A 15,116-nucleotide genomic window follows, 5' to 3' on the forward strand; every position below is an offset into this window, starting at 1 on the left:
TTTCTTACAAGAGTAACCTGAGATAATGTTAGAAACTCAATAACTACCCCTTAGTCTTCCTTCCTAAAGGTGTCCAGATGTGATATAACCATCATTTAGATGTTTCTTTTGGGAATAGAAAGAGTTGACCACCTTTCTTTCCCTTTTATCACATTTATTTTTTGTTCTAATTATAAAAGTGATATATTTTTAAATACAGAGGAAAAAATATGAACCTGTTTACACCAAACCATTAAAGTCATTTTCCTTTGGGGAGTGGAAGTGGCAAAATGGGTGTTTTCATTTTGAACCTTATTGTGCTTGTGTAGTGTTTGAATATTTTACAACCAAGTATTACTTTAAGAATTAAAAAATGCCTGTATACTATAAAGCAATATTAACACATTTTTATTTTATCTAGTTCAGCATTTCTCAAAATGTATTCCATAGGCAATAGTTAAAAAGATGTTTCCATAAAAAAAATGTGAAGGTGGGCTGGCTGACTTCCATTGTCAAATAATTTTGGAAATGCTGTTAAAACACATTTGTTCTTCTCTAGGGCACTCGCAACAACTTCTATCAACTACACTAATCCCAGTGAAAATACAAAATGATTTTGCTACTAACCCTTGCCATTTTTCCATGTAACTCCTACTCACTTATGAGAAGGCACTTTGTGAATTACCTGTGCACTTCACCATTCGTAAGTACCTCACACAATTTGTTACCGGCAGAGTGCAGATGAGGGACCTGAGTTTTCAGCCTGACTACTTACAGCCCACTCTTCTGACTCTGTTAAGTGCAGTCTTTAGTAGCAGGGGGATGAGGGATACCTGGAAAGGAACAGGCACTTCAGAGAAGAGGGAGTTTGGTCAAGCTGCTGAATTGACTGTGAGTTCTCAGAGGGAGGAGTTGAGCAGGGATTTTACTGGGTGCTCAGGTGATGATGAAGAAATCCTGCAAAACATCTCATTTCCAGATTTACTGATTTTCCCAAGATAGCTGAGATGGGTTTGTAAAAATTAAACATTTTATTTTGGGATAGCTATAGCTTTATATACAGAAGCGAAAAATGATACAGGGATTCCTCTGCAGCCTTTACCCACTTCCTCTCAATGATGACATCTTTCAAAACTACACTACGGTATCACAACGAAGATGTTGACGTTGGTGAAGTCAAGATAGATAGATCCTGTTCACTGCAGGGTCTGTCATGTTGCCCTTTTATGACCACAAACATTTCCTTTATGCTCTCACTCCCTACTTAACTCCTGGCAACCACTAATCTGTCCTCCATTTTTAAATTTTGTTAATTAAAGAATATGACACAAAGGGAATTACACAGACTGCCACCGTTTCTTTTTAATCAACATCTTTCTCTGGAGCTTGATCCAGGTTATTGTGAATATCAATAGATGGTTACTTTTTATTGCTGAGTAGTATTCCATAATGTGGTGGGCAGAATAATAGCCTACCTAAAGATGTTCATGATCTGATCATCAGAACCTGTGAATGTCTTGTGTTACATGGAAAAAAAGACTTTGATGGTGTGATTTGGTTAAGAATCTTGAGATGGAAACATGACCCTGAATTTCTTGGTTGACCTAACGTATCACAAGGGTCTTTATCAGGGAAAGAGAGTAAAAGGAGAGTCAGAAAAATCAATGTGAAAGGAAAGCAGAGGCCAGAGTGATTCTGTGTTAGATTAACTGGACCCAAATGGAAGAAGGAGACCCTGACTCAAGGACTGCAGGAGGCCTCTAAAACCAGAAAAGGCAAGGAAACAGATTTTCCCCTAGCACCTCCAGAAGGAACACGGTCTAGACGACACCTTGGTTGAAGCCCTTTTGGGCGCTGTGTTAAGTTCTGAGAACACTTTATCTATTCTAGGTACCTAGTCCTTTGTTGGATATGTGGTTTGCAAATATCTCCAGTCTGTAGCTTGTCTTGACATCCTCTTAGCAAAGTTTTTCATACAGCAAATTTTCTAATTTTGATGAAGTCTAACCTGTTAACTGATCTTTTTATGGGTCGTGCTTTTAGAGACAGTAGACTTTTTCTTATAGGCCTAAATTGCAAATATTTTCTCCCGTAGTTTTCCTAAAGGTTTTGTAGTTTTATTAATTCTGTGATACATTTTGAATTACTTTTTGATGTAGGTCAAGGTTAATTTTTTAAAAAATGAATGTCCAGTTTTTCCAGCACCATTTGTTTCCTCCATGAATCCCTTTTATGCCTTTGTCAAAAATGAGTTGGGCATATATTTGTGGATGGAGGTCTTTTTGGGTTCTCTATTCTGTTTTATTTATCCATTGTTTTCCTCCACCAGTACCACAAGCTTTTGTTTACCATAGTTATTTATAATTCTTGAATTAGGTAAATTAATTCCTCCAACCTTACTTTTTAAAAATTTTTAAAAATTGGTTTTGCTATTCCTGTTCTTTTGCATCTCCATTTAGCGTGATCGTCTCTGTTTCTACAAAAAGCTTGCTGGAATTTTGATAGAATTTTTATTAAACCTGTCTATCAATTTGCAGAGAATTCAGATCTGTCTTATGTTGAGTTGTTGAAGTCATAAAAACCATCTGTCTTTCAGTGATTTTAGATCTTCTTTGATTTTTCATCAGCATTAAATGTCTTTTCATATCTTTTGTCCTTTTTCTAACTGGATTTTTTACAACATGAAAAATCATTTTGTTCTTTGCATATTCTAGATATGATTTCCGTAAGTGCTTTTCAGCAATTATTTGACACCAGTGGAGTGTCTTACAATTCAATTTTTCTTTTATAGTTTTACATTTAAATCTATGATCCTTTTTGAGTTAATTTTTGTATAAGATCTGAGGTGTAAGTCAAGTTTCACATTTTTGCTTATGAATATCTGAGTATTTCAGATAGTTATTAAGATTATCTTTTTTTCATTGAGTTGTCTTTGCCTCTTTATAAAAAATCACTTAGCTATTTTTGTGTGGGCAATTTCTAGGTTCTCTGTTCTGTTCCATTGATCTATGTGTCTGTCCCTCTGATAATACCACACAGTGTCGGTTACTGTAGCTATACAATAGGCTATAATATCTGGTAGAGTGATTCTTCCCACACTCTTCTTTTTCAGCATTGTTTTAGGTACTTTGCTTTTACCTATAAGTTTTAGAATAATTGTAGCTCTAGATACACAATATTTTGAAATAATTTTTATACAATTTGTGTTAACACATTAGTTTGGAAAGACATCTTTACTATATTTAGTCTTCTAATCCATGAACATGGAATATCTTTTTATTTAGATCTTTGATTTCTTTCATCAGCATTTTGTAATTTTCAACATATATATTCTCGACATTTTTTTTTTCGGTTTTCTGGCTTCTTTCAGTATTTTCTCTTATTCTTTGGTGTTCTGAAGTTTGCTTACATTACCCATCTGTTCTAGTATGTTGTGTACTTCTTTAATTAGAGTCCCTTATATTAATTGTAGCTATTTTAAATTCTCTGATAATTCCAAAATCTGTGTCATATCTGAATCAGTCTACTCTGATGCTTGCTTTCTGTCTTCAGATTGTGTTTTCTCTTGCATTTTGACATCACTTGTAAATTTTAGGTGAAAGGAAGACATGATACACCAGTAATAGGAAGTGAGGCAAATAGGCCATTTGTGCGAGGCTTTATGTTAACCTTACTAGGAGTTGGACTGTGCTTAGTATTTGCTGCAGTATAGGTAACAGGGACTCCAAGTTCTTTATTTTTGCCTCCCTTTCCTGTGGCTTCCTTAAGAATCCCTCCTCATATAGAATCTGTACCTTGCAGGTCTTTTAGCTGCAAATTAATGTCATTTATTATATTGGAGCCCTGTTGATATGTGGTATGGTATGGTGAGGGGGGAAAGTTCTATTATCTTATGACCAAATTTGTCTTTTAGTGGCCCTGTATCTTCAGGCTGACTAAATTTTGGTCAAGCAGAGAATCTTTTTCAGTGCCTTTTATTTCTTTCTGTTGCCTTATTGCACTGGCTAGATCTTCTAGTACTATGATGAATGAGAGTTGAGAGTGGACATCCCTGAATTGCTACTGATCTCAAGGGGGGAAATATTCAGTAACTCACCATTACCTGGAATGTTAACTGTATGTTGCAGATGTTTATTAAGTTGAGGAAGTTCTCCTCTGTTCAGTTTGCTGAGAAGTTTTACTAAGAATGGGTGTTGTATGTTTGATACTTGCTCTGCATTGTGACTGATCCAATCAGAAAGCCTGTTAATGTGGAAGATTATATTGATTGATTTTTTTAATATTGAACTAGCCAGGAATCCTTGGAATAAACCCCATGTGATCATTGTATATAATTATTTTTATATGTTGCTGAATTCTGTTTGTTAATATGTATCTTTAAGGTTTATGCACATATATTCATGAGGAATATTGGTTTATACTTTTTTTTTGTCCTTGTCTATATTGTTTTGATACCAGGATGATGGGGCTTCATAAAATTAATTAAATTTAGCAATGTTCCTTCCTTATCTGTTTTCTGGAAGAGATTGTATATAATTTGTATTAATTATATTTTTAATGTTTGGTAGAATTCTCCTGTAATTGACACACTTTCTGTCAATTTGTTAGTACTTTTTCACCCTTCCTCTCTTTCCATTCTTCCTGGACTTCCATGACATGAATACTAGATCTTTTGTCTGACTGGTCTCTGAGACTCTGTTTAGTTTTTCAGTCTATTTTCTTGCTGTTTTTTCAGATTGTGCAGTTTCTGTTGTTTTATATTAAGTTCCACTGCTTCTTTCCTCTTTCCTCAGTTCTGCTGCTGAATGCACGAGTGAAAGTTTTTAAAAATTATTTTTGTCACCAAGTCTTTTAGTGCTAAGATTTTCATTGGGGTCTTTTTTGCATCTTCTATTGAGAATTTGTTTCTTTGCTGAGCCTTTTTATTTTTTCTTTTGTCTCAAGCATATTAGTAATTGATTGTTGAAGCATTTTTATGACTGCTTTTATCTTTTATTATTTTTAAAAATCTTTGCCACATAATTCTAACATCTCTGTCTTCTTGTAGATGTCAGCTGATTGTCTTTTTTCCTTCAGTTTGAGATCTTTCTGGTTCTTGGTAGAATGGGCTGAATGTTTTTCAGTTGAAACCTGAATATTTCAGATACTATTTTATGCAACAGTGTGTCTTATTTAAGCTGTCTGTTTTGGCTTTCTTCAACAGCACTCTGGTGAAAAGGGGGTTGGAGTTCATCACTTCCAGGTGGCTATAGAAGTCCAGGTTCCATCCTTGTGTCTATTGACCCTTGGAGGCTGTCTCCTAATCATTGCTGGATAGGGAGGGAGTTCTAGCTTCCCTCTAGGCTCCTGCAGATAGTGCACTGGCTGGACAGGTATGAGTACCTGTTCCCATGGTCTCCAACTATATCATTAGGAGAGGAAGCTCATTATTGTTTAGAGGAAATCAAACTCCTGTCTCCCTCATCAGCACTCTCTGAAACCACCTTAGTTGAGGGATGGGTGCCTTATTGTAGCCCAGTAAGGGTAGAATTCAGGGCTCCTTGCTGAGCCTCTGTGAGCAAGGCAGGTCCACCATTTTGTCTATTCTGTTCAGCTAGAAAAGAGTGATTATTGTTTAAAAGTATTCTGTCTTGTTAGGATGCCCCTTTTCTTGTCCTTTAACTAGAGAGAGTAGGCTTCTTTTGAGAATTTTTTAAATTCACATGCATTAGTGTGTCTGAGTTTTTAGCTTCTTCAGTTCCAAATCTGGGATGAAAAGAAAAGAAAAGAAAACCCAAGATACTCATTACCATGTCATCCCTTGGGTCCTGATGCCCTAGCTGGTCTGCCTCTTCTCTAATTCTCACAGTCCTTTTATGATTGTTTTACATATAATATCCAGGGATTTTAGTTGCACTTAGCAAGAAAAGTAGAGACAGGTATCCAAAATATTTGGGTCATGAACATTTGGAACTTTACAGATATGATTACAGATAGAATTCAGTGGCGTGGAGTGTTTTCCTGTCTTTTACAGGCTTATTTGCCACAACTGATTTCTAAGCAGTTCATGCTTTGAAGAAGTCCACACCTGACAAGTCATTTCTTCCCATCATTTTCCTACCTGCCTCTGACATATGTGCAGAATGACATTATTTTCTAAAAGCATGCTGCAGGAGATGAAGACTGCCTCCCCCAGCCTCAAGTCCAACAGAGAATCATATTTCTGAAGTGGAAGAGAAGAATATGTTATTGGAAAAATTATTTGCACTTGCAGGTAGAGAGTATTGCACCATAAAGAATGAAGCACAGGTAACTTGAATTCAATTGCTGCGTGTCTGGAATGGAAGAGTGGAAACTTATATTTGGGAGGAGAAAAAGACTGAATTCTTTTTAAAAATTATAGTTTGCAAACTCATAAGATCTATCTAGGGTTAAAAAAATCCTTAGGGCACTGAAGTTTTATTCCCTTGTGATAGTTTTCCCCATAATAGTTGGTAATATATGAAATATAAGTTTCTCATGATTCGAATACAGGAATCACCAGCTAAAGAAAAGCCAGTAATAGTTTGCCATTTGACAACAGTGGATTAAAAATAATAGACTTGAATTCTTTTAGGCTCATCCCGTATTTCACATGTCCCCTGTTGTCTATACCCCTGCCTTTCACATATTTTGTTACCAACCTGAACTTTACAAAGCACATGAGATACTTACCTTTGTGCTCAAGTCAATCCCGAGCTTGGAGAGTAGACAGACAGGTTCCAACTCTAGTCTGGCCATTACTACCTATGTGAGACCAGGTAAGTTATCAGTCTAAGCTCCTTACCTATACACTGAGGGAAATAATATCACCTGCCTTAGCGATAGTTCTTATGCAGACATATTGCAATATCGATGCGTAAGTGCTCACCATCATAATCATTACTGTAGTGAGATATCACAACAGACAGGGCAGAATATTAGACTGTGCACAGTGTCAGAAGTTCTGATGTTTGATAGCAGCTCCCCACATGTCCTGTCTGTGGAGGTCCCTTGCTGAATATAAATGACAACCAGCTTGTTCCATGTGCACTCATTCATGCTGCATGGAATCCTGCCTCACTTTCCTGAGTGAAGTGGGTGGTGGTCTTACCTTCTTAGTCAGCTCACAAGTACTTCCTGGGCATCCACTTCTATACACAGGCTCTGGCTCCTGACTGTTACACAGTGAACCAGACCATGAGCTGGCTCTTCGGGTTTTTTCCCTTTGCTTTCTTGGGTCAGGTGAAGTTTTCAGGTGGGAGGAACTTCAGGGATGCAGGTGGAAGGGGAAATACAGCTGCGAGGAATAAGACCTGAGCTGAAAGCTATTTAATACATGGAAAACCGTCTGATTGATTTAGGGTAGTAGATTACACCAGGACAGAGAGAGAGGAGGGAGATGAAATATACCTGGATCTGTAAGTCAGACACTGAAGGACATTGTGCAACAGTGGATGGACCGCACCCATGGTTGGGGGGGGGGGTGGTGTGTGTCAAGTCTGTCCTCTGGTGCTGAGCCCGTCAATTAAAACCCAAACTGATCCTGTACCTGAGAATCCATGAAGAAGTGACTGTTATCTAAAGATGATTTTCCCTTATTCCATGTTTGTTTTGAAGTGATTTTTCATTTACTCTCAAATTATACCTGTAAATACTGTTTACATTTGCTTTATGTTAAAGATTTTGTGCAATTATAGCAGTAATTAAAAGGAATTACAATAATCATCCCTGTTTTCATAAGATTTCTATGTGAGAGAGACAAATTATTTTATCTTCACCATGGACCTGGGGTGAGTTTCTTTGTAAATAATGTGCCAAGGGTAAGAATAAACTGCTATGTAGCTAAATTAAAAATTTAATAACAAATAAATGACATTATTGTCAAATATTAAAAAAGGGAAACTAAAACCTTCATTATTTCCATGATAAACCATGTCATTTGGGGAATACCTCCATGTTAGGTGAACATATCTTACAGCTGAAATTTTTCATATGGCAAATTACTACCTGAATACTTAATTAGAGAATGGTCTCTCGTTTCACTCTAGTTTGAAAGGTGTTGTCTTTAAAGCCATCATGTTTCTCACCCATACACACTGCCCACCTGTTTCCACCAAAGTGCTGTACTTCATCAGCCACAGGCCATTGTAGTAAGGAAGTCACGTGCAGTGTTCTCTCCACACTGCTCACTTTGCTATGGCACCTACCAAGGACTTTATTTTTTATTTCCTCCTCCTCCTTCCTCCTCCACGCCCTCCTCCTCCATGTTCTACTATAAAGTTTATATTTATCTAAGAAATTTAATTTTTATGGTTAAAATAATAAGATAATACTGAAAGAAAAATACAGGCCAGGCATGGTGGTTCATGCCTGTAATCCCAGCACTTTGGAAGTACGAGGCAGGTGAATCACTTGAGCTCAGGAGTTCAAGATGAACCTGGCCAACGTGGTGAAACCCTGTCTCTACTAAAATTACAAAATTTGGCCAAGTGTGCTGGCGTGCACCTGTAAACCTAGCTACTGAGGAGGCTGAGGCATAAGAATCGCTTGAACCTAGGAGGTGGATTGCAGTGATCTGAGATTGCACCACTGCACTTCAGCCTGAGTGACAGAGTGAGACTCTGTCTCCAAGGGGAAAAAAAAAAAAAAAAAAATCTCCCTCCATCCTGCCTGAACCTGGGTCACTTTCCATTTCCATTCTTTAAGGAATTTCTTCTCTTATTTCCGTGATGTTCCTAGTAATACCCTTATATGAACACTTGATTATTCATTCTCAGCTACATTGATGCCCCTCCTTGAAACATTAGACTTTCCCTCTCTTACACTCTACGCTTCCTCCCCTTGTGTTCCCCCCGCCCACCTCCCAAAGCAATCCTGAACCAAGATTTGGTCAGATACACATTCCCTGCTTACAGTGTTACAGTCATATAATTACTGAACTTTGCAGAATGTCCCAGTGTGACCTGCTTACGTTTTGGGGAGGAGGTCGCATAGATTATGTTTGTCCAGAAGGCAATTAACTCCCTTTGAAAGAAAATAATGTCTGACATCCAAGCACTGTAGTGTTTTTTTGGCAGCTTGGATGGAAGCACACAGCCCTCTCCTTGGGTTGGATGGCTTTAACCAGCCTCCATGGCCACAGCCCCTGATCTCGCGCTCCCTCCCATTCCCACAGGGCTGCCTGCCACGGCAGCCCACCCGAACCCCTCACTGTCATCCTGCAAGACCCTCCTGCTCTTTCTGGGTGGACTCCCTGGTTTCCTGGACCAGGTCTTCCCAGTCTCGGTCATTCTGCTTCCTTCCTTTGGTGGAGAATATTCTCCAGGAATCTTCTGAGGAATGTTGCATGGACGGTAACTTTGTGAATGGGTAGAAAATAATTTCCCCCGAGAGTTGTGCAAACATTGATCCACTGCTTGTGGGTGAGTTCTGGGCCATCTTTCCTTAGGTCAGTCTGATTGGGAGCTGCTGCTTGTTCCAGCCACCTTCATCCTCAGCCACAACCAGAAAGGTCTTCTCCCTTTTATTCTGGAAGTTCAAATGGTAGTAGTTCTGATTTTCTCTTCATTATGCCAAGGACTAGGCAAGTCTTAACTATATGTAAAGTGAAGTCGTTTGATTGTTCAGATTGTTTCATAATTCTTTTATGTTACTACTTTTCTCTTTTATAAGGCTTCTCTTTTTGGTTTTATATTGGGTTTTGGGAAATCCCTTCAAATTTACCTTCTAACTACTGATTTTTTTTTTTTTTTAATTTCTGAAGGATCTTTCTAATACTTAGGATGTTTCTTTTTTACAGCATCCTCCCATTATTTCAATGACCCAGTCACTTTTTTTTCCTCTTTCGGTGGATCTTAACCATAGTTTCTGGAAGTATTCTTCTGGTCTCACGTTGCTTCCATTTGTTCTGGAGTACATCATTCATGATACTGCGTTTCCCCACTGGCCTCTCATTAATAAGTACATATGAAACACTCATGGCTGGTTGGAAGTTCTCTGTGGGCCTCATATTAGGATGAAGACTGGGATTTCAGACAGGTACTGCTTGTTAGGATTTCCAGGTCTTTTTACTTTGGCTTGTTAATTTCTGCAGATGGAAGATTTTTTTTTTCTATTAATTTGTTGCCTGGGAAGTTGCAAACCTACAGACAAAATGCTGGGAGCCTATCAAGGAAAGGGGCTGGTGCACCCACCTGTTGTCTCTGTATGTCACTGAATCCAGGGTCTCTCTGGGTCCGCCTCCAGTCACCAGCTCTGTGGCTTGGGAATCTTGAGTTCTAACCCTTTCTTCTGTTTTGGACCCATTGTATGTAACTACTTAGAGATACATGGAACCTCCAACTCCTGTGGTGCTTCAGAGTTTCCCCTGTCAAAACCTGTGGTGGTCTGAGATGTTACCTTACTTGAAAGCTAGTAAGTTGGCCTGCCATAGTGTCATGGGTTCTGGAAGAAGACAAGAGATGCCTAGGTCAGAGACAAAGGGCATTGTTACACAGCAGGCATTGTGAGCTTCATGTTTGCCTCCGTTCTCCTTGCCCCCCAAGTTCTATGGGGGCAGTGTGAAACAGTCAACAGTTTGTGCCACAGCAGAGGAACCCTGAACTTAGGAAACCTCCATCTTTTATAATGTCTGTTTCATTTTTTAATGATGCTTTTTAATGAAGAAAAGCTCTTAAAGAAGTTCAATTTGCATGCCAATGTTTTTCTTTTATGTTTAGTGTTTTTGATGTCCTATTTACAAGATATTTGCTTATTTAAAAGTCATATACATTTGTATTTGCTTTTTTCTTAAAATTTGAATATGGTAGCATTTTGAGTATATTAGCATTCACATTTTGGTCTATAATTCACTTCAAATTAATTTTTACTTGTGGTATGAGGTAAGAGTCAGGGTTCGTGTTTTTCTCTTTGTATTGATATCTAGTTACTACAGGAACATGTATTAGAAAAATTAGTTTAAAGCATGTGCAGAATGTTAAAGACCAGGAGGGTGATACTGTAGTTAATATATCACTGCTTCTATAAACTAAAGGATGTGAAACCTAATGCAGCTGCCATTATTGTGTGCTACCAAATGACAGGCTCCTCAAGGGAAACAAAGATAAAAGATATCCTCCTTATCTTTAAGGAACTTAAAAATATATGCATAGAGATAAACTTCACCCATACACTGTAATGTTATTTGTAAAAGTGAAGGGAAAAGTTATGCAGTAAAACTGATTACATGATTCTCTAAGACTGTTTACAGCTTATTAGTACTGAAGTTGTCCCATCTGACCCAAAATATCTGGGGATGCTTAGGAAAAATTAAGGATATAGGAAGAATTGTGTATTATGACATATTGAGGAATTTCCTGGGAGAGAGCCCAACCCAAGGAAAGCTGTGCCCAGGAAAGATGAACTTGATTCATTAGCAAAGCTTTGGTCCACGGAGTTAGGGATCATTCTGAGTGTCGCATTTGGTACTCTGTTCTTTCCTTGGGTACCTGAGAAGGAGGTGGTAAGGGGAAAGCTAAAGTTATTTCACTGAAATCGTGGTAAGGTATTGGTGTGGTAAAGCAGCCATACTTTTGGCCTTCTTACATACGGGTCTGTACAAAAGGAAAAGTGAATGTCTCCTCCCCGTGTCACCGGCCACTGGGCAGCTTTGGTCCTCGTGGGCTTCATGGAATGGTAGTGGCACCTTTTCGACGTGGTAGGCAGGTGCCAGATTGGATGCAGTACCTGGCGGTAATGGATATCAGTGGTATCCAATGGAGAAACACGCCAAATGGAAAAGGCAGTGCCTAGCGTTTTCTGGAATAGGAATAGAGAAAGAAAATGGGCATCGCATGGTGACTGGTCAGAGACTGGACTGGGCTTGCTCCTTAGCATGTGGGGCGCATCCTCTGACGCCCTGAGATACAGCTGATGAGCTGGAGAAACATTGGCAGGAGGTACGAGGGTTCTGCTTTCACAGTTGGGATAAGGGACCAGCAGAAAAGTAGCTTGCACACATGAGGGTAAGGCAACATCATTGTTTTTAGAATTTAAAACATTGACATCCTCCTCCTTATTTGATCTTAGTAACAACCCCAGGGACTGCAGCTGTTTTCTAAAACGAAGAGCTCCACGTGATTACATGGAGGTTATGAGATTCACCTGTAATCCTAGTAGGTGACCCAGCTCTGGAGCCTGGGCTGGTGGCCATCACTTTCGCTCTATTCTTCTTGCCCTCGCCAGTCTCAGTGTCCCATGTGGCTGCTCCCCCCATTACCTCTCAGCTCCCCGGATCCACCTGCCTACCAAGCCCCGTCCCAGACGAGCTCTACTGAAACACACCTCTCACCACGTCTCATTTCTGCTCAGTGTCCTCAGAGATTCCTGCTGCCCTCTAAATTAAATCCAGGCTGGGCACCGTGGCTCATGCCTGTAGTTCCAACACTTTGGAAAACCAAGGAGGGAGGATTTCTTGAGGGCAGGACTTGAGTTCAGCCTGGGCAGCTTAGCCTCAGCCTCCCAGTAGCTAGGACTGCAGGCGCATATCACTCTGCCCAGCTAATTTTCCTGTTTTTTGTATAGACGGGCCTTGCTCTGCTGCCCTGGCTCCAGAGTGGGGTCACCTACTAAGATTGTAGGCAAATCTCATAACCTCCGTGTGATCACGTGGAGCATTTCGTTTTAGAAAACGGCTGCAATCTCTTGGGCTGTTACTAGGATCAAATAGTTAATAAGAGGCCGAGACCAGAAGATCGGTTGAACCCAGGAGTTTGAGGTTACAGTGAGCCTGGGATTGTACCACTGCACCCCAGTGAGACCCCATCTCATAAATACGTAAGTCAGTGCTTCTCAGCATGGTGGCCATATCCACACACCATTTTTTAATCTCTGACTCTCTCTTATTCTCCAGCCAAACTGAGTGATTTCAATTTTCCAAACCTCTTGAGCGTCCCCAAAACTTTTGTGAACTTACCTCTCCTAATGCAAGCATCACTCTCTACCATGCGTGAGTGGGCTTGCTTGTCTTAACCATTCCACGAAGTGAACGGTTCTGTGTGGCAGGGAACGCGCAGGTCTTCTGGGCACTTCTCCCCTGCAGGGGCTGGGAGGGCCTGTGAGGGGGGCCGCTGTTGCTCAGCTGCACTTAGGAGCGGACCAATTCAGTTACGGGGGGATGGAAAGAAGGAAATGTCAGAGGGACCCATGTCCACGTCCACAGGCAAATTTTGTTGGCATTACACAGAATAAATTAGAATGCTTCACACATAAACATTCCAAAATTATTTTCCCACTTTTACTTTGAAAATGTTCAAATGTAAAGAAAAGCTGAAAGAATAGTATAATAGACACCTATTTACCCTTTACCTAGATTCACTGATTGTTATCCTTTACCACATTTACTGTCTCTCCAAACACACACACACACACACAGCTTCTCTGTTGCTAATTCTTTGAAAGTAAGTTGCGGACATTACATGTCAGCCCTGAATATTTCACATGTACCACCTAAGAATGAAAACATTCCCCTGCATCCTCATGATACAGTAAATCAAAGTTGTCATTTAGTATCGAATCCACAGTCCAAAAATACTGCCACCCCTAATATTACTATTAATTGGTATTAGCACATTGGTGTTAGTATTAGCACACAGGACAAATACTGCTACTGGGTTCTCAGTTGCAGCTGAAAGATCTTTCATAGCTGTGTTGGTTTGATCCAGGAATCAAAGCTTCACCCTTGACATTTTTACTTGTTGTGTCTCTTCAGGCTCTTTTGATCTAGATGGGCGCCCTCCTATTCAATTTGATGTATTTGTCATGGCATTTACTTTCCTGAAGATTCCCAGGCAGTGATCTGTTAGACGGGTAAAATGTCCGGCATTCTGCAATGTCTCATTCCTCTATCATGATGAGGTTTACGTGGAACCTTTTGTGGCAGTAATATCACATTGGTGAAATCATTTTAAACATTAAGTATCAAGTATTGCACTGACCACCGTTTTGAAAGGGGGTCTTTGCGTCGTAATCTGTACACATTCGTTAGTTCTTTACAAACTAGGGAAGTGATGTTAACACAGGTGGGCTTTCTCTCAGTGGAAAGTGATGTGTCTCGTGTCAAGCGACGTTGCTTCATCAGGTGTTTAGAAAGGCAGGTCCAGGCCGGGCGCGGTGGCTCACGCCTGTAATCCCAGCACTTTGGGAGGCCGAGGCGGGCGGATCACAAGGTCAGGAGATCGAGACCACGGTGAAACCCCGTCTCTACTAAAAATACAAAAAATTAGCCGGGCGCGGTGGCGGGCGCCTGTAGTCCCAGCTACTCAGGAGGCTGAGGCAGGAGAATGGTAAACCCAGGAGGCGGAGCTTGCAGTGAGCCGAGATCACGCCACTGCACTCCAGCCTGGGCGACAGAGCAAGACTCCGTCTCAAAAAACAAACAAACAAACAAACAAACAAAAAAAAGAAAGGCAGGTCCAAAAGCAGATCAGTAATCAATCTTGGATAAGAACTTTTTTCAAACCATTCATATGCGTCTTCTCCAAGACATCTAGGATGGCAAAAGTGCTTCTAAATATTTTTACTGGCGACACTTGAAAAAATATAGAATTTAGAATTTGACATACCAAAAACTGATGGTTCTTGAGATCAACCATTCAGGGCTATTTAGTTGCTTCTCCTAGATAATTTTCTTTCCTTTTTGCCTGATGTGAGGCAGGTGGAGTAGGGCTTCATGCCAGAATACCTTGTGACAGGTATTAGACAGCAGTGCTGGGGAGGTCACCTAACCCAGCATTCCAACTCCACCCAGCCGCTAGTCCCCACCAAGCGCATGATGACCTCCATGACACAGCCTCTGTGTCAGAGCGTCTTTGACCATTGAAATGCTGGAAAATTCTGTGTGAAAGTGTCTTGACTCTTTCACTGGTCAGTCCAGGTTCTAATTCTTGTCATGCTTTGTCCACCTTAAAACCTTCAAATATCTGAAGATTGCTCTTACATTCTCCAAAGATGTTCTTCTCCAGTGTCAGCATCCTGAGCTCCTTCTGCCTTTCCTCCTCAATCTCCCAAGTGCATGCTTTCTGCTTACTTTCTCCTTAACATGTGTGCTCTAGCATTCTGTCTCCCCTCTCTTCCTTTCTCTCTACAGTTCTTTCCTCACA

General features: G+C 40.1%; 1 protein-coding gene and 1 long non-coding RNA gene across 9 annotated transcripts in view; one reads left to right on the top strand and one right to left on the bottom strand.

Moving 5' to 3' along the window:
• The window catches only part of LOC105497443 (uncharacterized), a 29,799-nt gene extending 19,490 nt beyond the window's left edge, over positions 1-10,309 (bottom strand). For 3 of the 4 annotated variants that reach the window (XR_011606290.1, XR_011606293.1, XR_011606292.1), the window contains exons 1-4: positions 8,951-9,086; positions 7,390-7,528; positions 7,091-7,276; positions 6,673-6,744 (exon numbers count right to left, since the gene is read on the bottom strand). This is a non-coding gene — a long non-coding RNA (uncharacterized lncRNA). Of the gene's footprint in view, positions 1-6,672; positions 6,745-7,090; positions 7,277-7,389; positions 7,529-8,950; positions 9,087-10,172 lie in introns of those variants that run through there. The other variant, XR_011606291.1, reaches the window with a different exon arrangement.
• LOC105497446 (gamma-aminobutyric acid type A receptor subunit gamma3) overlaps positions 1-15,116 on the top strand; it is a 560,409-nt gene that overhangs the window by 184,740 nt on the left and 360,553 nt on the right. The window lies entirely within an intron of this gene.

This window comes from Macaca nemestrina, chromosome 7, assembly GCF_043159975.1.
Source record: "Macaca nemestrina isolate mMacNem1 chromosome 7, mMacNem.hap1, whole genome shotgun sequence".
Lineage (NCBI taxonomy): Eukaryota > Metazoa > Chordata > Mammalia > Primates > Cercopithecidae > Macaca > Macaca nemestrina.